Here is a 23,921-nt window from a genome sequence, read left to right on the forward strand (position 1 = left end):
CACCAATTTTATATATAAGCTCAAGTGATTTATATCCTCTTACGCTATTTTCCTTGTTCGTTCTCAATTTTAACCATAGCCTAATGGCACATATCTCTCCTAACTATGTTACATTGGTTTCTGAGGTAACTGGAAATGCTATCATTGAGGGTTGGTTCATGGATTCTAGTGCCACTGTTCATGTCTGCCACTCCCTTCATAAGTTCATTTCATACTATCCCATCACACAGGTCGAAGTTGTTATCGGAAATAATGTAAAGGAACCAATTCAAGGTGAGGGAACCGTTCAAATTCATTTAGCCTTAGGAAATATATTAACTCTTTCGAATGTGCTTCACTTTCCATCGATTAGCAAATTTTTTATTTCCATGAGTCAATTGGACACTAAAGGTTTTCGTGTTTCGTTTGTATATTGTAAGGTAATTATCGATGAAGGAAGATTTATTGTGGGTGAAGGACACATCCAATGTGGCTTGTATAAACTGGAGGAGGCTCCTAAAATTTTTATCAATATATCTGGTGATTCTTATAGTTTTCCTAGCCCCAACAAAACAGAATCCAGATTACACTGAAGATATTAAATCAGCTGATCAGTCTAATGTTCTTCTTTGTTAATAATGTTATCATTACCTTATATGCTAATATTTTATGTATTTCGTTAAGTGATTACTAAATTCGAATTACGTCTGAGTATGTCATATTTGGTACTATGAGTCACTTTCGTTAAATCTATATAAATTATGACTTGGTACTATTAAAATATTTGGTCCTCCCAACTCTTTATCTTAATAACTCTTATAAAGGAGGTCATCTAAATCTATATGGTTCAAGATAAATTGTAACAACCCAATTTTCACAAGAAATTTTTCATTTTTAAAATATCAAAGCATTTCTAATTATCCGTAAAATCTCAAGAACAATTGTTTTCAATTTCATATATCGAAAAAGTTTATTTCAAATATTAGAGTGCCGCAAAAGTAAAACCGCCTGTGAGAGAGTGCATGTCACGCCATCAAGCCTTTGCCATTCCCTTGGGCTTAGATGTACCTGAAACATATCCACAAACTGTAAATTAATGCTTAGTGAATTCCCTAAAGCATAACCCGCACACAATCCACATAAACACATATCATATTAGCTATAAAAGCAACATATATACCACATAAGTCATACATACAAACATATAACGATGTCGTGGGCTGCTCCCAAGGACTTACTCCAGGATGCCATGGGATCCCCCAAATGGTATTACACATAAGTGTCATGGGCTCCCCACCATCGTTTTTAGCTTGAAAGCCATGGGCTTCCCCACATGGCCTTACATCCAAGTGTCATGGTCTCCTACCATGGTCTTTACTTGAAAATCCATGGGCTCCCTCACATGGTCTTACATCCAAGCGCCATGGGCTCCCTTATGGTCTATAACTGGAAATTCAAGCTCTCTCCCACATGGTCTTACATCGATGACTTCCTTCAGTTCTTTTTATGTTCAAACGTTTTTAAGCTACCCCAAAGCTGCAGATTCCAGATCTAATTGAAATAGATGTGTTTGAAATTTTCATAAACTTATTAATTGGTTGTTAATTTCAGATGTTTTAATTTTATTATTTGTTAGTTTTAAGTAACATATAATTGTCTTTTGAAAATAAAAATTAGATGATTTTAATTTATTTTTAGCATGTTACCATAGAACTTGGGTTCGATAGATGAAAAGGAAGGAATATATTATATGAGGAAAACGAGAAGGAAATAGTCACAAAGGTGAAAGGTGAGGAAGGAGTATGTATATGGTGTGAGAGATGTTTGATTTACATTTCATAGGTAAAGTGTGAGGAAGGATTAGGGCGAGAGAGTCAGAGAGAGAGAGAGAGAGAGAGAGAGAGAGAGAGATCGAGAGAATATGGAGGGTACGAGCAGAAGAACGGGTAGGGTAAGCTAATTATTTTTATTTTTTTTATTCTTTCTAATTTAAAAGGTATTACCATAAATATAAGAAAAATGGAATAGAAATTAGAGAGTAAAACATTCTTCTTTAGGGAGTAAAACTACAAGAATTTCTTCATTTTGGATCTTCCATGCAAGTTGAAAATTTTTGGACATTATCCACAATTCTATGAAAACCACAGGGACCAATTTTGCAGTTTTGGTCAATCAATAATATTACCAAATTTCTTTTGCGTTACATATGATGCGAAAGACATGTAATTTGAAATCTATCTCTACTCATTACAATTCATGCAAGTAGGAACTACAGTTACGTTATTTTTTAATTAACATCTAAAACAAAAGTAAGAATACTGTGTTGCTTTAAGATTTGTTACACTGTTGATCACGGTTGATTTATGATCAATGGTTGAATGTAGAGAACTGACCAAAATGGCAAAACTATAAATAGCTTCTAGTAGTGTTGTTCACACCAGTTTAAACCATAAATAGATTGACGTGAATATCTGTAACAAGTGATTCTTCTTTTGACAACTATTAATGACAATGTACTATATAAAGTAATATACATTCACTTTTTATCTAAGTATATACTTCAACAAATGTATTCACCAATTATATATATAAGCTCAAGTGATTTATATCCTCTTACACTATTTTCCTTGTTCGTTCTCAATTTTCACCATAGCCTAATGGAACATATCTCTCCTAACTATGTTAGTTTGGTTACTGAGGTATCTCGAAATGCTATCATTGAGGGTTGGCTTATGGATTCTAGTGCCACTGTTCATGTCTGCCACTCCCTACATAAGTTCATTTCATACTATCCCATCACACAAGTCGAAGTTGTTATCGGAAGTAATGTAAAGGAACCAGTTAAAGGTGAGGGAACCGTTCAAATTCATTTAGCCTTAGGAAATATATTAACGCTTTCTAATGTGCTTCAATTTCCATCGATTAGCAAATTTTTTATTTCCGTGAGTCAATTGGACATTAAAGGTTTTCGTGTTTCGTTTGTATATTGTAAGGTAATTATCGATGAAGGAATATTTATTGTGGGTGAAGGACACATCCAATGTGGCTTGTATAAACTGGAGGAGGCTCCTAAAATTTTTATCAATATATCTGGTGATTCTTATAGTTTTCCTAGCCCCAACAAAACAGAATCCAGATTACACTGAAGATATTAAATCAGCTGATCAGTCTAATGTTCTTCTTTGTTAATAATGTTATCATTACCTTATATGCTAATATTTTATGTATTTCGTTAAGTGATTACTAAATTCGAATTACGTCTGAGTATGTCATAGTTGGTACTATGAGTCACTTTCGTTAAATCTATATAAATTATGACTTGGTACTATTAAAATATTTGGTCCTCCCAACTCTTTATCTTAATAACTCTTATAAAGGAGGTCATCTAAATCTATATGGTTCAAGATAAATTGTAACAACCCAATTTTCACAAGAAATTTTTCATTTTTAAAATATCAAAGCATTTCTAATTATCCGTAAAATCTCAAGAACAATTGTTTTCAATTTCATATATCGAAAAAGTTTATTTCAAATATCAGAGTGCCGCAAAAGTAAAACCGCCTGTGAGAGAGTGCATGTCACGCCATCAAGCCTTTGCCATTCCCTTGGGCTTAGATGTACCTGAAACATATCCACAAACTGTAAATTAATGCTTAGTGAATTCCCTAAAGCATAACCCGCACACAATCCACATAAACACATATCATATTAGCTATAAAAGCAACATATATACCACATAAGTCATACATACAAACATATAACGATGTCGTGGGCTGCTCCCAAGGACTTACTCCAGGATGCCATGGGATCCCCCAAATGGTATTACACATAAGTGTCATGGGCTCCCCACCATCGTTTTTAGCTTGAAAGCCATGGGCTTCCCCACATGGCCTTACATCCAAGTGTCATGGTCTCCTACCATGGTCTTTACTTGAAAATCCATGGGCTCCCTCACATGGTCTTACATCCAAGCGCCATGGGCTCCCTTATGGTCTATAACTGGAAATTCAAGCTCTCTCCCACATGGTCTTACATCGATGACTTCCTTCAGTTCTTTTTATGTTCAAACGTTTTTAAGCTACCCCAAAGCTGCAGATTCCAGATCTAATTGAAATAGATGTGTTTGAAATTTTCATAAACTTATTAATTGGTTGTTAATTTCAGATGTTTTAATTTTATTATTTGTTAGTTTTAAGTAACATATAATTGTCTTTTGAAAATAAAAATTAGATGATTTTAATTTATTTTTAGCATGTTACCATAGAACTTGGGTTCGATAGATGAAAAGGAAGGAATATATTATATGAGGAAAACGAGAAGGAAATAGTCACAAAGGTGAAAGGTGAGGAAGGAGTATGTATATGGTGTGAGAGATGTTTGATTTACATTTCATAGGTAAAGTGTGAGGAAGGATTAGGGCGAGAGAGTCAGAGAGAGAGAGAGAGAGAGAGAGAGAGAGAGAGAGAGAGAGAGAGAGATCGAGAGAATATGGAGGGTACGAGCAGAAGAACGGGTAGGGTAAGCTAATTATTTTTATTTTTTTTATTCTTTCTAATTTAAAAGGTATTACCATAAATATAAGAAAAATGGAATAGAAATTAGAGAGTAAAACATTCTTCTTTAGGGAGTAAAACTACAAGAATTTCTTCATTTTGGATCTTCCATGCAAGTTGAAAATTTTTGGACATTATCCACAATTCTATGAAAACCACAGGGACCAATTTTGCAGTTTTGGTCAATCAATAATATTACCAAATTTCTTTTGCGTTACATATGATGCGAAAGACATGTAATTTGAAATCTATCTCTACTCATTACAATTCATGCAAGTAGGAACTACAGTTACGTTATTTTTTAATTAACATCTAAAACAAAAGTAAGAATACTGTGTTGCTTTAAGATTTGTTACACTGTTGATCACGGTTGATTTATGATCAATGGTTGAATGTAGAGAACTGACCAAAATGGCAAAACTATAAATAGCTTCTAGTAGTGTTGTTCACACCAGATTAAACCATAAATAGATTGACGTGAATATCTGTAACAAGTGATTCTTCTTTTGACAACTATTAATGACAATGTACTATATAAAGTAATATACATTCACTTTTTATCTAAGTATATACTTCAACAAATGTATTCACCAATTATATATATAAGCTCAAGTGATTTATATCCTCTTACACTATTTTCCTTGTTCGTTCTCAATTTTCACCATAGCCTAATGGAACATATCTCTCCTAACTATGTTAGTTTGGTTACTGAGGTATCTCGAAATGCTATCATTGAGGGTTGGCTTATGGATTCTAGTGCCACTGTTCATGTCTGCCACTCCCTACATAAGTTCATTTCATACTATCCCATCACACAAGTCGAAGTTGTTATCGGAAGTAATGTAAAGGAACCAGTTAAAGGTGAGGGAACCGTTCAAATTCATTTAGCCTTAGGAAATATATTAACGCTTTCTAATGTGCTTCAATTTCCATCGATTAGCAAATTTTTTATTTCCGTGAGTCAATTGGACATTAAAGGTTTTCGTGTTTCGTTTGTATATTGTAAGGTAATTATCGATGAAGGAATATTTATTGTGGGTGAAGGACACATCCAATGTGGCTTGTATAAACTGGAGGAGGCTCCTAAAATTTTTATCAATATATCTGGTGATTCTTATAGTTTTCCTAGCCCCAACAAAACAGAATCCAGATTACACTGAAGATATTAAATCAGCTGATCAGTCTAATGTTCTTCTTTGTTAATAATGTTATCATTACCTTATATGCTAATATTTTATGTATTTCGTTAAGTGATTACTAAATTCGAATTACGTCTGAGTATGTCATATTTGGTACTATGAGTCACTTTCGTTAAATCTATATAAATTATGACTTGGTACTATTAAAATATTTGGTCCTCCCAACTCTTTATCTTAATAACTCTTATAAAGGAGGTCATCTAAATCTATATGGTTCAAGATAAATTGTAACAACCCAATTTTCACAAGAAATTTTTCATTTTTAAAATATCAAAGCATTTCTAATTATCCGTAAAATCTCAAGAACAATTGTTTTCAATTTCATATATCGAAAAAGTTTATTTCAAATATCAGAGTGCCGCAAAAGTAAAACCGCCTGTGAGAGAGTGCATGTCACGCCATCAAGCCTTTGCCATTCCCTTGGGCTTAGATGTACCTGAAACATATCCACAAACTGTAAGTTAATGCTTAGTGAATTCGATAAAGCATAACCCGCACACAATCCACATAAACACATATCATATTAGCTATAAAAGCAACATATATACCACATAAGTCATACATACAAACATATAAGGATGTCGTGGGCTGCTCCCAAGGTCTTACTCCAGGATGCCATGGGCTCCCCCAAATGGTATTACACATAAGTGTCATGGGCTCCCCACCATCGTTTTTAGCTTGAAAGCCATGGGCTTCCCCACATGGCCTTACATCCAAGTGTCATGGTCTCCTACCATGGTCTTTACTTGAAAATCGATGGGCTCCCTCACATGGTCTTACATCCAAGCGCCATGGGCTCCCCTATGGTCTATAACTGGAAATTCAAGCGCTCTCCCACATGGTCTTACATCGATGACTTCCTTCAGTTCTTTTTATGTTCAAACGTTTTTAAGCTACCCCAAAGCTGCAGATTCCAAATCTAATTGAAATAGATGTGTTTGAAATTTTCAAAAACTTATTAATTGGTTGTTAATTTCAGATGTTTTAATTTTATTATTTGTTAGTTTTAAGTAACGTATAATTGTCTTTTGAAAATAAAAATTAGATGATTTTAATTTATTTTTAGCATGTTACCATAGAACTTGGGTTCAATAGATGAAAAGGAAGGAATATATTATATGAGGAAAACGAGAAGGAAATAGTCACAAAGGTGAAAGGTGAGGAAGGAGATGCGGGAAGGTGTATGTATATGGTGTGAGAGATGTTTGATTTACATTTCATAGGTAAAGTGTGAGGAAGGATTAGGGCGAGAGAGTCAGAGAGAGAAAGAGAGAGAGAGAGAGAATATGGAGGGTACGAGCAGAAGAACGGGTAGGGTAAGCTAATTATTTTTATTTTTTTTATTCTTTCTAATTTAAAAGGTATTACCATAAATATAAGAAAAATGGAATAGAAATTAGAGAGTAAAACATTCTTCTTTAGGGAGTAAAACTACAAGAATTTCTTCATTTTGGATCTTCCATGCAAGTTGAAAATTTTTGGACATTATCCACAATTCTATGAAAACCACAGGGACCAATTTTGCAGTTTTGGTCAATCAATAATATTACCAAATTTCTTTTGCGTTACATATGATGCGAAAGACATGTAATTTGAAATCTATCTCTACTCATTACAATTCATGCAAGTAGGAACTACAGTTACGTTATTTTTTAATTAACATCTAAAACAAAAGTAAGAATACTGTGTTGCTTTAAGATTTGTTACACTGTTGATCACGGTTGATTTATGATCAATGGTTGAATGTAGAGAACTGACCAAAATGGCAAAACTATAAATAGCTTCTAGTAGTGTTGTTCACACCAGTTTAAACCATAAATAGATTGACGTGAATATCTGTAACAAGTGATTCTTCTTTTGACAACTATTAATGACAATGTACTATATAAAGTAATATACATTCACTTTTTATCTAAGTATATACTTCAACAAATGTATTCACCAATTATATATATAAGCTCAAGTGATTTATATCCTCTTACACTATTTTCCTTGTTCGTTCTCAATTTTCACCATAGCCTAATGGAACATATCTCTCCTAACTATGTTAGTTTGGTTACTGAGGTATCTCGAAATGCTATCATTGAGGGTTGGCTTATGGATTCTAGTGCCACTGTTCATGTCTGCCACTCCCTACATAAGTTCATTTCATACTATCCCATCACACAAGTCGAAGTTGTTATCGGAAGTAATGTAAAGGAACCAGTTAAAGGTGAGGGAACCGTTCAAATTCATTTAGCCTTAGGAAATATATTAACGCTTTCTAATGTGCTTCAATTTCCATCGATTAGCAAATTTTTTATTTCCGTGAGTCAATTGGACATTAAAGGTTTTCGTGTTTCGTTTGTATATTGTAAGGTAATTATCGATGAAGGAATATTTATTGTGGGTGAAGGACACATCCAATGTGGCTTGTATAAACTGGAGGAGGCTCCTAAAATTTTTATCAATATATCTGGTGATTCTTATAGTTTTCCTAGCCCCAACAAAACAGAATCCAGATTACACTGAAGATATTAAATCAGCTGATCAGTCTAATGTTCTTCTTTGTTAATAATGTTATCATTACCTTATATGCTAATATTTTATGTATTTCGTTAAGTGATTACTAAATTCGAATTACGTCTGAGTATGTCATATTTGGTACTATGAGTCACTTTCGTTAAATCTATATAAATTATGACTTGGTACTATTAAAATATTTGGTCCTCCCAACTCTTTATCTTAATAACTCTTATAAAGGAGGTCATCTAAATCTATATGGTTCAAGATAAATTGTAACAACCCAATTTTCACAAGAAATTTTTCATTTTTAAAATATCAAAGCATTTCTAATTATCCGTAAAATCTCAAGAACAATTGTTTTCAATTTCATATATCGAAAAAGTTTATTTCAAATATCAGAGTGCCGCAAAAGTAAAACCGCCTGTGAGAGAGTGCATGTCACGCCATCAAGCCTTTGCCATTCCCTTGGGCTTAGATGTACCTGAAACATATCCACAAACTGTAAGTTAATGCTTAGTGAATTCGATAAAGCATAACCCGCACACAATCCACATAAACACATATCATATTAGCTATAAAAGCAACATATATACCACATAAGTCATACATACAAACATATAAGGATGTCGTGGGCTGCTCCCAAGGTCTTACTCCAGGATGCCATGGGCTCCCCCAAATGGTATTACACATAAGTGTCATGGGCTCCCCACCATCGTTTTTAGCTTGAAAGCCATGGGCTTCCCCACATGGCCTTACATCCAAGTGTCATGGTCTCCTACCATGGTCTTTACTTGAAAATCGATGGGCTCCCTCACATGGTCTTACATCCAAGCGCCATGGGCTCCCCTATGGTCTATAACTGGAAATTCAAGCGCTCTCCCACATGGTCTTACATCGATGACTTCCTTCAGTTCTTTTTATGTTCAAACGTTTTTAAGCTACCCCAAAGCTGCAGATTCCAAATCTAATTGAAATAGATGTGTTTGAAATTTTCAAAAACTTATTAATTGGTTGTTAATTTCAGATGTTTTAATTTTATTATTTGTTAGTTTTAAGTAACGTATAATTGTCTTTTGAAAATAAAAATTAGATGATTTTAATTTATTTTTAGCATGTTACCATAGAACTTGGGTTCAATAGATGAAAAGGAAGGAATATATTATATGAGGAAAACGAGAAGGAAATAGTCACAAAGGTGAAAGGTGAGGAAGGAGATGCGGGAAGGTGTATGTATGTGGTGTGAGAGATGTTTGATTTACATTTCATAGGTAAAGTGTGAGGAAGGATTAGGGCGAGAGAGTCAGAGAGAGAAAGAGAGAGAGAGAGAGAATATGGAGGGTACGAGCAGAAGAACGGGTAGGGTAAGCTAATTATTTTTATTTTTTTTATTCTTTCTAATTTAAAAGGTATTACCATAAATATAAGAAAAATGGAATAGAAATTAGAGAGTAAAACATTCTTCTTTAGGGAGTAAAACTACAAGAATTTCTTCATTTTGGATCTTCCTTGCAAGTTGAAAATTTTTGGACATTATCCACAATTCTATGAAAACCACAGGGACCAATTTTGCAGTTTTGGTCAATCAATAATATTACCAAATTTCTTTTGCGTTACATATGATGCGAAAGACATGTAATTTGAAATCTATATCTACTCATTACAATTCATGCAAGTAGGAACTACAGTTACGTTATTTTTTAATTAACATCTAAAACAAAAGTAAGAATACTGTGTTGCTTTAAGATTTGTTACACTGTTGATCACGGTTGATTTATGATCAATGGTTGAATGTAGAGAACTGACCAAAATGGCAAAACTATAAATAGCTTCTAGTAGTGTTGTTCACACCAGTTTAAACCATAAATAGATTGACGTGAATATCTGTAACAAGTGATTCTTCTTTTGACAACTATTAATGACAATGTACTATATAAAGTAATATACATTCACTTTTTATCTATGTATATACTTCAACAAATGTATTCACCAATTATATATATAAGCTCAAGTGATTTATATCCTCTTACACTATTTTCCTTGTTCGTTCTCAATTTTCACCATAGCCTAATGGAACATATCTCTCCTAACTATGTTAGTTTGGTTACTGAGGTATCTCGAAATGCTATCATTGAGGGTTGGCTTATGGATTCTAGTGCCACTGTTCATGTCTGCCACTCCCTACATAAGTTCATTTCATACTATCCCATCACACAAGTCGAAGTTGTTATCGGAAGTAAGGTAAAGGAACCAGTTGAAGGTGAGGGAACCGTTCAAATTTATTCAGCCTTAGGAAATATATTAACGCTTTCTAATGTGCTTCAATTTCCATCGATTAGCAAATTTTTTATTTCCGTGAGTCAATTGGACATTAAAGGTTTTCGTGTTTCGTTTGTATATTGTAAGGTAATTATCGATGAAGGAATATTTATTGTGGGTGAAGGACACATCCAATGTGGCTTGTATAAACTGGAGGAGGCTCCTAAAATTTTTATCAATATATCTGGTGATTCTTATAGTTTTCCTAGCCCCAACAAAACAGAATCCAGATTACACTGAAGATATTAAATCAGCTGATCAGTCTAATGTTCTTCTTTGTTAATAATGTTATCATTACCTTATATGCTAATATTTTATGTATTTCGTTAAGTGATTACTAAATTCGAATTACGTCTGAGTATGTCATATTTGGTACTATGAGTCATTTTCGTTAAATCTATATAAATTATGACTTGGTACTATTAAAATATTTGGTCCTCCCAACTCTTTATCTTAATAACTCTTATAAAGGAGGTCATCTAAATCTATATGGTTCAAGATAAATTGTAACAACCCAATTTTCACAAGAAATTTTTCATTTTTAAAATATCAAAGCATTTCTAATTATCCGTAAAATCTCAAGAACAATTGTTTTCAATTTCATATATCGAAAAAGTTTATTTCAAATATCAGAGTGCCGCAAAAGTAAAACCGCCTGTGAGAGAGTGCATGTCACGCCATCAAGCCTTTGCCATTCCCTTGGGCTTAGATGTACCTGAAACATATCCACAAACTGTAAATTAATGCTTAGGGAATTCGATAAAGCATAACCCGCACACAATCCACATAAACACATATCATATTAGCTATAAAAGCAACATATATACCACATAAGTCATACATACAAACATATAAGGATGTCGTGGGCTGCTCCCAAGGTCTTACTCCAGGATGCCATGGGCTCCCCCAAATGGTATTACACATAAGTGTCATGGGCTCCCCACCATCGTTTTTAGCTTGAAAGCCATGGGCTTCCCCACATGGCCTTACATCCAAGTGTCATGGTCTCCTACCATGGTCTTTACTTGAAAATCCATGGGCTCCCTCACATGGTCTTACATCCAAGTGCCATGGGCTCCCCTATGGTCTATAACTGGAAATTCAAGCGCTCTCCCACATGGTCTTACATCGATGACTTCCTTCAGTTCTTTTTATGTTCAAACGTTTTTAAGCTACCCCAAAGCTGCAAATTCCATATCTAATTGAAATAGATGTGTTTGAAATTTTCATAAACTTATTAATTGGTTGTTAATTTCAGATGTTTTAATTTTATTATTTGTTAGTTTTAAGTAACGTATAATTGTCTTTTGAAAATAAAAATTAGATGATTTTAATTTATTTTTAGCATGTTACCATAGAACTTGGGGTCGATAGATGAAAAGGAAGGAATATATTATATGAGGAAAACGAGAAGGAAATAGTCACAAAGGTGAAAGGTGAGGAAGGAGATACGGGAAGGTGTATGTATATGGTGTGAGAGATGTTTGATTTACATTTCATAGGTAAAGTGTGAGGAAGGATTAGGGCGAGAGAGTCAGAGAGAGAGAGAGAGAGAGATCGAGAGAATATGGAGGGTACGAGCAGAAGAACGGGTAGGGTAAGCTAATTATTTTTATTTTTTTTATTCTTTCTAATTTAAAAGGTATTACCATAAATATAAGAAAAATGGAATAGAAATTAGAGAGTAAAACATTCTTCTTTAGGGAGTAAAACTACAAGAATTTCTTCATTTTGGATCTTCCATGCTAGTTGAAATTTTTTGGACATTATCCACAATTCTATGAAAACCACAGGGACCAATTTTGCAGTTTTGGTCAATCAATAATATTACCAAATTTCTTTTGCGTTACATATGATGCGAAAGACATGTAATTTGAAATCTATCTCTACTCATTACAATTCATGCAAGTAGGAACTACAGTTACGTTATTTTTTAATTAACATCTAAAACAAAAGTAAGAATACTGTGTTGCTTTAAGATTTGTTACACTGTTGATCACGGTTGATTTATGATCAATGGTTGAATGTAGAGAACTGACCAAAATGGCAAAACTATAAATAGCTTCTAGTAGTGTTGTTCACACCAGTTTAAACCATAAATAGATTGACGTGAATATCTGTAACAAGTGATTCTTCTTTTGACAACTATTAATGACAATGTACTATATAAAGTAATATACATTCACTTTTTATCTAAGTATATACTTCAAAAAATATATTCACCAATTATATATATAAGCTCAAGTGATTTATATCCTCTTACACTATTTTCCTTGTTCGTTCTCAATTTTCACCATAGCCTAATGGAACATATCTCTCCTAACTATGTTAGTTTGGTTACTGAGGTATCTCGAAATGCTATCATTGAGGGTTGGCTTATGGATTCTAGTGCCACTGTTCATGTCTGCCACTCCCTACATAAGTTCATTTCATACTATCCCATCACACAAGTCGAAGTTGTTATCGGAAGTAAGGTAAAGGAACCAGTTGAAGGTGAGGGAACCGTTCAAATTTATTCAGCCTTAGGAAATATATTAACGCTTTCTAATGTGCTTCAATTTCCATCGATTAGCAAATTTTTTATTTCCGTGAGTCAATTGGACATTAAAGGTTTTCGTGTTGCGTTTGTATATTGTAAGGTAATTATCGATGAAGGAATATTTATTATGGGTGAAGGACACATCCAATGTGGCTTGTATAAACTGGAGGAGGCTCCTAAAATTTTCATCAATATATTTGGTGATTCTTCTAGTTTTCCTAGCCCCAACACAACAGAATCCCAATTACACTGAAGATATTAAATCAGTTGATTAGTTTAATGTTTTTCTTTGTTAACAATGTTATCATTACCTTATATGCTAATATTTTATGTATTTCATTAAGTGATTACAAAATTCGAATTACGTCTGAGTATGTGATATTTGGTACGATGAGTCACTTTCCTTAAATCTATATAAATTATCACTTCGTACTATTAAAGTATTTGGTCCCCCCAACTCTTTATCTTAATAACTCTTATAAAGGAGGTCATCTAAATCAGTATGGTTCAAGATAAATTGTAACAACCCAATTCTCATAAGAAAATTTTTCATTTTTAAAATATCAAATCATTTCCAATTATCCATAAAATCTCAAGAACAATTGTTTTCAATTTCATATATCGAAAAACTTTATTTCAAATATCAGAGTGCCCCAAAAGAAAAAGCGTCTGTGAGAGAGTGCATGTTACGCCGTCAAGCCTTTCCCTTTCCCTTGGGCTTAGATGTACCTGAAACATATCCACAAACTGTAAATAAATGCTTAGTGAGTTCCCTAAAGCATAACCCTCACACAATCCACATAAACACATATCATATTAGCTATAAAAACATCATAGATACCATATAAGTCATGCATACAAACATATAAGGATGTCGTGGGATCCTCCCAAGGTCTTACTCCAGGATGCCATGGGCTCCCCCAAATGGTATTACACATAAGTGTCATGGGCTCCCCACCATCGTTTTTAGCTTGAAAGCCATGGGCTCCCCCACATGGCCTTACATCCAAGTGTCATGGGATCCTACCATGGTCTTTACTTGAAAATCCATGGGATCGCCCACATGGTCTTACATCCAAGCGCCATGGGCTCCCTTATGGTCTTTAACTAGAAATTCAAGGGCTCTCCCACATGGTCTTACATCGACAACTTCCTTCAGTTCTTTTCATGTGCAAACATTTTTAAGCTACCCCAAAGCTGCAGATTCCAGATCTAATTCAAATAGATGTGTTTGAAATTTTCGTAAACTTATTAATTAGTAGTTAATTTCATATGTTTTAATTTTATTATTTGTTAGTTTTAAGTAACGTATAATTGTCTTTTGATAATAAAAATTAGATGATTTTAGTTTATTTTTAGCATGTTACCATAGAAGATGGGTTCGATTGATGAAAAGGAAGGAATATATTATATGAGGAAAAGGAGAAGGAAATAGTCACAAAGGTGAAAGGTGAGGAAGGAGATGCGGGAAAGTGTATGTATATGGTGTGAGAGATGTTTGATTTACAATTCATAGGTAAAGTGTAAGAAAGGAGTAGGGCAAGAGAGTCAAGGAGAGAGAGAGAGAGAGAGAGAGAGAGAGAGAGAGAGAGAGAGAGAGAAATGGAGAGAATATGGAGGGTACGAGCAGAAGAACAGCTAGGGTAAGCTAATTATTTTTATTTTTTTTATTAATTCTAATTTAAAAAGGTATTACCGTAAATATAAGAAAATGGAAAAGAAATTAGAGAGTAAAACGGTCTTTTTTAGGGAGTAAATCTACAAGAATTTCTTCATTTTGGATCTTCCATGAAAGTTGAAAACTTTTTGGACATTATCCACAATTCTATGAAAACCACAGGGACCAATTTTGCAGTTTTGGTCTATCAAGAATATTACAAAATTTCTTTTGCGTTACAGATGATGCGAGAGACATGTAATTTGAAATCTATCTCTACTCATTACAATTTATGCGAGTAGGAACTACAGTTATGTTATTTTTTTAATTAACATCTAAAACAAAAGTAAGAATACTGTGTCGTTTTAAGATTTGTTACACTGTTGATCACGGTTGATTTATGATCAATGGTCGAATGTAGAGAACTGACCAAAATGGCAATACTATAAATAGTTTTAGTAGTGTTGTTCACACTAGTTTACACCATAAATAGATTGATGTGAATATCTGTAACAAGAGATTCTTCTTTTGACAACTAATAATGACAATATACTATATAAAGTTATATACATTCACTTTTTATCTAAGTATATACTTCAACAAATATATTCACCAATTATATATATAAGCTCAAGTGATTTATATCCTCTTACACTATTTTCCTTGTTCGTTCTCAATTTTCACCATAGCCTAATGGCACGTATCTCTCCTAACTATGTTACTTTTGTTTCTGATGTATCTGGAAATGCTATCATTGAGGGTTGGTTCATGGATTCTAGTGCCACTGTTCATGTCTGCCATTCCCTTCATAAGTTGATTTCATACTATCTCATCACACAAGTCGAAGTTGTTATCGGAAATTATGTAAAGGAACTAGTTCAAGGTGAGGGAACCGTTCAAATTCATTTATCCTTAGGAAATATATTAATGGTTTCGAATGTGCTTCACTTTCCATCGATTAGCAAATTTTTTATTTCCGTGAGTCATGTGACATCCCCAAAATCTCGGCCAGAAAAGACCGATTTTCATTTATGCTTTCAAATATTTTCAGAGTAAATCCTTTTGATTTGAAAGAGTTGCGGAATTTGTTCCCAAAAACAAAACAAGATAAAACAATGTTTACCGAAGCATTTCATAAAAGAAATGTATTTTCATTATAATCAAAACTCGGGGTGTCATGTTCCGATACAGACCAATAAGCATAAACGAATACATTACAAGTCATATAACAAATATAAACATATGCAGACTTGTAAACAAAACAACTTGATGGTTCATCCATCTCATGCCCTTCCGCCACTTCCTGTAATACAATTTAAAACTGAGTGGGTCAGGCTTGGGAGCCTGATGAGCATATAGGGTTTTCAACCCACAATAAATATCATATTTAATTTTCACCAACCAACAATAACCCAATTACCCATTCCCATTATTCTCACTTTAATGTCCCTAAAACAACTAACATAAGGGACCTAGTCTAAGAATATTTCATCGGGGCGACAACACATGCTTCGGGGGTACCTCAGCAATATAAGTCAAATAAGGCAACCATGAGGGGGATGGAGTACAGCGAATGAACATCCAAGTTCATTAACACCTACAGGTGGCGAACCTGCTAATGTTTCCACAAGACTATCTAGAAAAGTATGTGGTCGTCATCTAAACTCCGCTAGATGACTAAATCAAACAACAACGAGGCCTCTCATCTGTTTATTACACACCAACTATCTACCCATGTTCTACCCAACATATTAGTAGATAAAAATATACATTTGTATACATAGTTTAAAAACCTGTATAACATGCTTTAATCGACACATATATCACATAATAGATGAGGCACACACACACATAACACATATCTCATAGAGAAATAATCAGATCTATAAGATAGAAGAGAGTGAATACACATTCACACATAACACAACCAAATATATACACATAGCACGTATTTTATTTAAAACACTTCATATTATTGCATTTGGAAGAAAATAACTACACACTCACTTGATCAGAAGATGATCAGACAACACTATGGCTTGCAGAAGTAGTAATCCTCAGCAGATCTGGAAGATCTCTACAAAAATCGAACTTCTCGCGGGCAGAGCTTCGGCTCGGGAACCGCACTTCTCGGGATCTTTGGGATCTCGGGACTTGCTTCGGGACTTGGGAATATTACCGGGGCTTCGGGGTACTTCTGGCACGCAAATCGATGCAAAACGGGAGAGAGAAGAGAGAAAATAGCAACCCTAAACGGCTGGCCCTTGAAATCTATTTATAGGGCAAATTTGGCCCTTGCCACGTCGTGGCAACCTTGTTCCACGTCGTGGGCTTGGTCGTCACTGCATGCGTCATCCCAAGTTGCATCTGGGGGCCTTCCGGAGGTGACAGGACACTTGCCACGTCGTGGCAACCTTGTTCCACGTCGTGGGCTCTGACAGTTTTGGGGTTTCGCGCCCCGAACTTCAGAAATTCATAACTTTCGCATACGAACTCCGTTTTCGATGTTCTTTATATTGCCGCGAAGGCGATATTATGCTCTACAACTCTCGTTTAGACTCCATTGGCTAATTTTGACTTTATTTTTAATATATTATAAGTATATTACTTATATATTATCTTTAGTAGGTCGGGACAGGAAAACTCCATTCGAAATTCATAACTCCTTCATCTGAACTCCGATTCCGTCTGTCTTTCCGTCGTTGCACTACTATCAATGAGATCTTCAATTCTCATTTAGATCACTAAGGATAGATATCTATCTACCTTAAATTCACTATTTACGTCACGCTGGGTCACGCTGGGTCGTGCCGGTTCTGTCGCAAAACTTCGACAGGTCATAACTTCTTCGTTATAACTCGGATTTCGGCATTCCTTATATCTCTGGAATCCTTGTTTCGACCACTACAACTTTATGAAAAGATATCGGGCTTATCTCACACTTTAATTTTGACGCTTATTTTTATTCTTAACTAATCAAACCACATAATTAACCAATTAAGCACAAAACACATAATATTCAAATAATACACTTTTATTATTTCAAAACGGGTTACAAAGGTTAACCTAGACTATTACATTGCTAAAAATGGCAAGCCCGGAAACACAGGCGTTACAAGTCAATTGGACACTAAAGGTTTTCGTGTTTCGTCTGTATGTTGTAAGGTAATTATCTATGAAGGAAGATTTATTGTGGGTAAAGGACACATCCAATGTGGCTTGTATAAACTGGAGGAGGCTCAATTTATCAATATATTTGGTGATTCTTCTAGTTTTCCAAGCCCTAACACAACAGAATCCCAATTACACTGAAGATATTAAATCAGTTGATCAGTCTAATGTTCTTCTTTGTTAACAATGTTATCATTACCTTATATGCTAATATTTTATGTACTTCGTTAAGTGATTACTAAATTCGAATTATGTCTGAGTATGTGATATTTGGTATGATGAGTCACTTTCCTTAAATGTATATAAATTATGACTTGGTACTATTAAAATATTTGGTCCTCCCAACTCTTTATCTTAATAACTCTTATAAAAGAGATCATCTAAATCAATATGGTTCAAGATAAATTGTAACAACCCAAATTTCACAAGAAATGTTTCATTTTTAAAATATCAAAGCATTTCCGATTATCCATAAAATCTCAAGAACAATTGTTTTCAATTTCATATAACGAAAAACTATATTTCAAATATCAGAGTGCCCCAAAAGAAAAAGTGTCGGTAAGAGAGTGCATGTCACGCCATCAAGCCATTCCCTTTCCCTTGGGCTTAGATGTACCTGAAACATATCCACAAACTATAAATTAATGCTTAGTGAGTTCCCTAAAGCATAACCAACACACAATCCACATAAACACATATCATATTAGCCATAAAAACAACATATATACCACATAAGTCATGCATACAAACATATAAGGATGTCGTGGGCTCCTTCCAAGGTCTTACTCCAGGATGCCATGGGCTCCCCCAAATGGTATTACACGTAAGTGTCATGGGCTCCCCCACATGGCCTTACATCCAAGTGTCATGGGCTCCTACCATGGTCTTTACTTGAAAATCCATGGTCTCCCCCACATGGTCTTACATCCAAGCGCCATGGGCTCCCCCTATGGTTTTTAACTGGAAATTCAAGGGCTCTCCCACATGGTCTTACATCAACGACTTCCTTTAGTTCTTTTTATGTTCAAACATTTTTAAGCTACCCCAAAGCTGCAGATTCCAGATCTAATTGAAATAGATGTGTTTGAAATTTTCGTAAACTTATTAATTGTTAGTTAATTTCAGATGTTTTAATTTTATTATTTGTTAGTTTTAAGTAACGTATAATTGTCTTTTGAAAATAAAAATAAGATGATTTTAATTTATTTTTAGCATGTTACCATAGAAGATGGGTTCGATAGATGAAAAGGAAGGAATATATCATATGAGGAAAAGGAGAAGGAAATAGTCACAAAGGTTAAAGGTGAGGAAGGAGATGCAGGAAAGTGTATGTATATGGTGTGAGAGATGTTTGATTTACATTTCATAGGTAAAGTGTGAGGAGTAGCGCAAGAGAGTCAAGGAGAGAGACAGAGAGAGTGAGAGAGAGAGAAATGGAGAGAATATGGAGGGTACGAGCAGAGGAACGCGTAGGGTAAGCTAATTATTTTTATTTTTTTATTATTTCTAATTTAAAAAGGTATTACCATAAATATAAGAAAATGGATAAGAAATTAGAGAGTAACACAGTCTTTTTTAGGGATTAAAACTACAAAAATTTCATCATTTTGGATCTTCCATGCAAGTTGAAAACTTTTTGGACATTATCCACAATTCTATGAAAACCACAAGGACTAATTTTGCAGTTTTGGTATATCAACAATATTACTACATTTCTTTGCCGTTACATATGATGCGAAAGACATGTAATTTGAAATCTATCTCTACTCATTACAATTCATGCGAGTAGGAACTACAGTTATGTTATTTTTTAATTAACATCTAAAACAAAAGTAAGAATACTGTGTTGCTTTAAGAGTTGTTACATTGTTGATCGTGGTTGATTTATGATCAATGGTTGAATGTAGAGAACTGACCAAAATGGCAATACTATAAATAGGTTTTAGTAGTGTTGTTCACACCAGTTTACACCATAAATAGATTGACGTGGATATCTATAACAAGAGATTCTTCTTTTGACAACCAATAATGACAATATACTATATATAGTTATATACATTCACTTTTTATCTAAGAATAGACTTCAACAAATGTTTTCGCCAATTATATATATGCTCAAGTGATTTATATCATCTTACATTATTTTCCCTGTTCGTTCTCAATCTTCACGATAGCCTAATGGCACATATCTCTCTTAACTATGTTACTTTGGTTTCTAAGGTAACTGGAAATGCTATCATTGAGGGTTGGTTCATGGATTCTTGTGCCACTGTTCATGTCTGCCACTCCCTTCATAAGTTCATTTCATACTATCCCATTACATAAGTCGAAGTTGTTATTCGGAAATAATGTAAAGCAACCAGTTCAAGGTGAGGGAACTGTTCAAATTCATATATCCTTACGAAATATATTAATGCTTTCGAATGTGCTTCTCGTTCCATCGATTAGAAATTTTTTTATTTCCGTGAGTCAATTGGACACTAAAGGTTTTCCTGTTTCTTTTGGATATGGTAATGTAATTATCGATGAAGGAAGATTTATTGTGGGTGAAGGACACATCCAATGTGGCATGTATAAACTGGAGGAGGCTCTTAAAAATTTTATCAATATATTTGGTGATTCTTCTAGTTTTCCTAGCCCCAACATAACAGAATCCGAATTACACTGAAGATATTAAATCAGTTGATCAGTCTAATGCTCTTCTTTGTTAACAATGTTATCATTACCTTATATGCTAATATTTTATGTATTTCGTTAAATGATTACCAAATTCGAATCACGTCTGAGTATGTGATATTTTGTACTATGAGTCAGTTTCCTTAAATCCATATAAATAAAGATTTTGTACTATTAAAATATTTTGTCCTCACACCTCTTTATCTTTATAACTCTTATAAAGGAGGTCATCCAAATGAATATGGTTCAAGATAAATTATAACAACCCAATTTTCACCAGAAAATTTTCATTTTTAAAATATCAAAACATTTCCAATTATCAATAAAATCACAAGAACAATTGTTTTCAATTTCATACATCGACAAACTTTATTTTGAAATATCAAAGTGTCCCAAAAGAAAAACGCCTGTGAGAGAGTGCATGTCGTGCCATCAAGCCTTGCCCAAGGTTGTAGAACTCGTTACTCGGTACCTGTTCGGCCGACTATCGAGTAGTGAGTACTCGAGGGTACTCGAGGAGTACTCGGATTCGGAAATTTGTGTAGAAATAGTTTTAGGGAAATTATATATGTCAAAATCATAAGATAAAATCATAAGTTGATTGAAATATATAACAAAATTGGATACATGTGAATACACAAAAAATGAAAAACACATTATGGTCTCACTTCGTGAATAATTACTGAAAATTTAAGATATATATGTAGTAATAATCACAAGTGTGTGTTAAATAATAAATCATTAAGTATATTATACATATTAATCACTGAGTTGACCGAATTTCACAACACTACTCAATTTGTAAGCGGCCGATCGGGGAGTACTCGAAATTATGTAACTCCCCTCGGCAAGGGGGGAGTAGCGAGTACTTGGAGGAGTAATCGGCCAACTCGGCGAGTTTTACAACACTGGCCTTGCCCTTTCCCTTAGGCTTAGATGTACCTGAAACAAATCCACAAACTGTAAATTAATGCTTGGTGAGTTCCCTAGAGCATAACCCACATTGTCTTACACCTCAGTGCCATGGGCCCACATGATATTTTTCTAGAAAACCATGGGCTCCCCCACATGGTCTTACATCCAAATGCCATGGGCTCCTCCCATGGTCTTTACTTGAAAAGCGATGGGCTCCCCTACATGGTGATACATCCATGTGTCATGGGCTCCCCCTATTGTCATTAGCTAGAAATTAATGGGCTCTCCCACATGGTCTTACATCGATGAGTACCTTCAGATATTTTTATGTTCAAACGTTTTAAAGCTACCCCAAAGCTCCAGATTGCAGATCTAATTGAAATAAATGTAATTGAAATTTTCGTAAACTTATTAATGGGTGGTTAATTTCAAATGTCTTAATTTTATTATTTGTTAGTTTTAAATAGCGTATAACTGTGTTTCGAAAATAAAAATTAGATGATTTTAATTTATTTTTAGCTTGTTACCATAGAAGATGGGTTCGATAGATGAAAAGGAAGGAACATATTATATGAGGAAAAAGGGGAAGCAAATAGTCACAAGAGGTGAAGGGTGACGAAGGAGATGAGGAAAAGTCTATGTATATGGTATGAGAGATGTTTGATTTACATTTCAAAGGTAAAGTGTGAGGAAGGAGAAAGGCGAGAGAGTCAGCGAGAGAGACATGTAATTTGAAACCCATCTCTATTCATTACAATTCATGTGAGTAGGAACTACAGTTATGTTATTTTTTTAATTAACATCTAAAACAAAAGTAATAATACTGTGTTGCTTTAAGAGTTGTTACATTGTTGATCACGGTTGATTTATGATCAATGGTTGAATGTAGAGAACCGACCAAAATGGCAATACTATAAATAGCTTTTATTAGTGTTGTTCACAACAGTTTACACCATAAATAGATTGACGTGAATATCTGTAACAAGAGATTCTTCTTTTGACAACTAATAATGACAATATACTATATATAGTTATATACATTCACTTTTTATATAAGTAGATACTTCAAAAAAATATTCACCAATTATATATATAAGCTCAAGTGATTTATATCCTCTTACACTATTTTCCTTATTCGTCCTCAATTTTCACCATAGCCTAATGGCACATATCTCTACTAACTATGTTACTTTGGTTTCCGAGGTATCTGGAAATGCTATCACTAAGGGTTGGTTTCTGGATTCTACTACCACTGTTCATGTCTGCCACTCCCTTCATAAGTTCATTTCATACTATCCCATCACACAAGTCGAAGTTGTTATCATAAATAATGTAAAGGAACCAGTTCAAAGTGAGGGAACTGTTCAAATTCATTTAGCCTTAGAAAATATATTAACACTTTTGAATGTGCTTCATGTTCCATCGATTAGCAAATTTTTTATTTCCGTGAGTCAATTGGACACTGAAGGTTTTCGTGTTTCTTTTGTATATGATAAGGTAATCATCGATGAAGGAAGATTTATTGTGGGTGAAGGACACAACCAAGGTGGCATGTATAAACTGGATGAGGCTCCTCAAAATTTTATCAATATATTTGGTGATTCTTCTTGTTTTCCTAGCCCCAACATAGCAGAATCCCAATTATACTCTAGATGTTAAATCAGTTGTTAAGCCTAATGTACTTCTTCATTTACAATGTTATCATTATGTTATATGCTAATATTTTATTTATTTCATTAAGTGATTACCAAGTTCGAATTATGTCTGAGTATGTGATATTTGGTACTATGAGTCACTTTCCTTAAATCTATATAAATTAAGATTTGGTCCTATTAAAATATTTGGTCCTCCTAACTCTTTGTCTTTATAACTCTCATAAAGGAGGTCATCTAAATCAATATGGTTCACGATAAATTGTAACAACCCAATTTTCACAATAAATTTTTCATTTTGAAAATATCAAAACATTTCCAGTTATCCATTAAATTTCAACAACAATTGCTTTCAACTTCATATATGGAAAAAGTTTATTTCAAATATCAGAGTGTCCCAAAAGAAAAAGCACCTGTGAGAGGGTGCATGTCATGGCATCAAGCCTTGCCCTTGCCCTTGGGCTTAGATATACCTGAAACAAATCCACACACTGTAAATTAATGCTTAGTGAGGCCCCTAGAGCATAACCCACACACAATCCACATAAAAACATATAAGGACGTTGTGGGCTCCTTCCAAGGTCATACTCCGGGATGCCATGGGCTCTCCCAAATGGTATTACACCTAAGTGTCATGGGTTCCCCACCATCGTCTTTAGCTAGAAAGCCGTGGGCTCCCCCACATGGCCTTACATCCATGTGCCATGGGCTGCTACCATGGTGTTTACTTGAACATCCATGGGCTCCGCCACATGGTCT

This window comes from Lactuca serriola, chromosome 4 (assembly GCF_051521515.1).
Source record: "Lactuca serriola cultivar US96UC23 chromosome 4, Lser_US96UC23_V15, whole genome shotgun sequence".
NCBI lineage: Eukaryota > Viridiplantae > Streptophyta > Magnoliopsida > Asterales > Asteraceae > Lactuca > Lactuca serriola.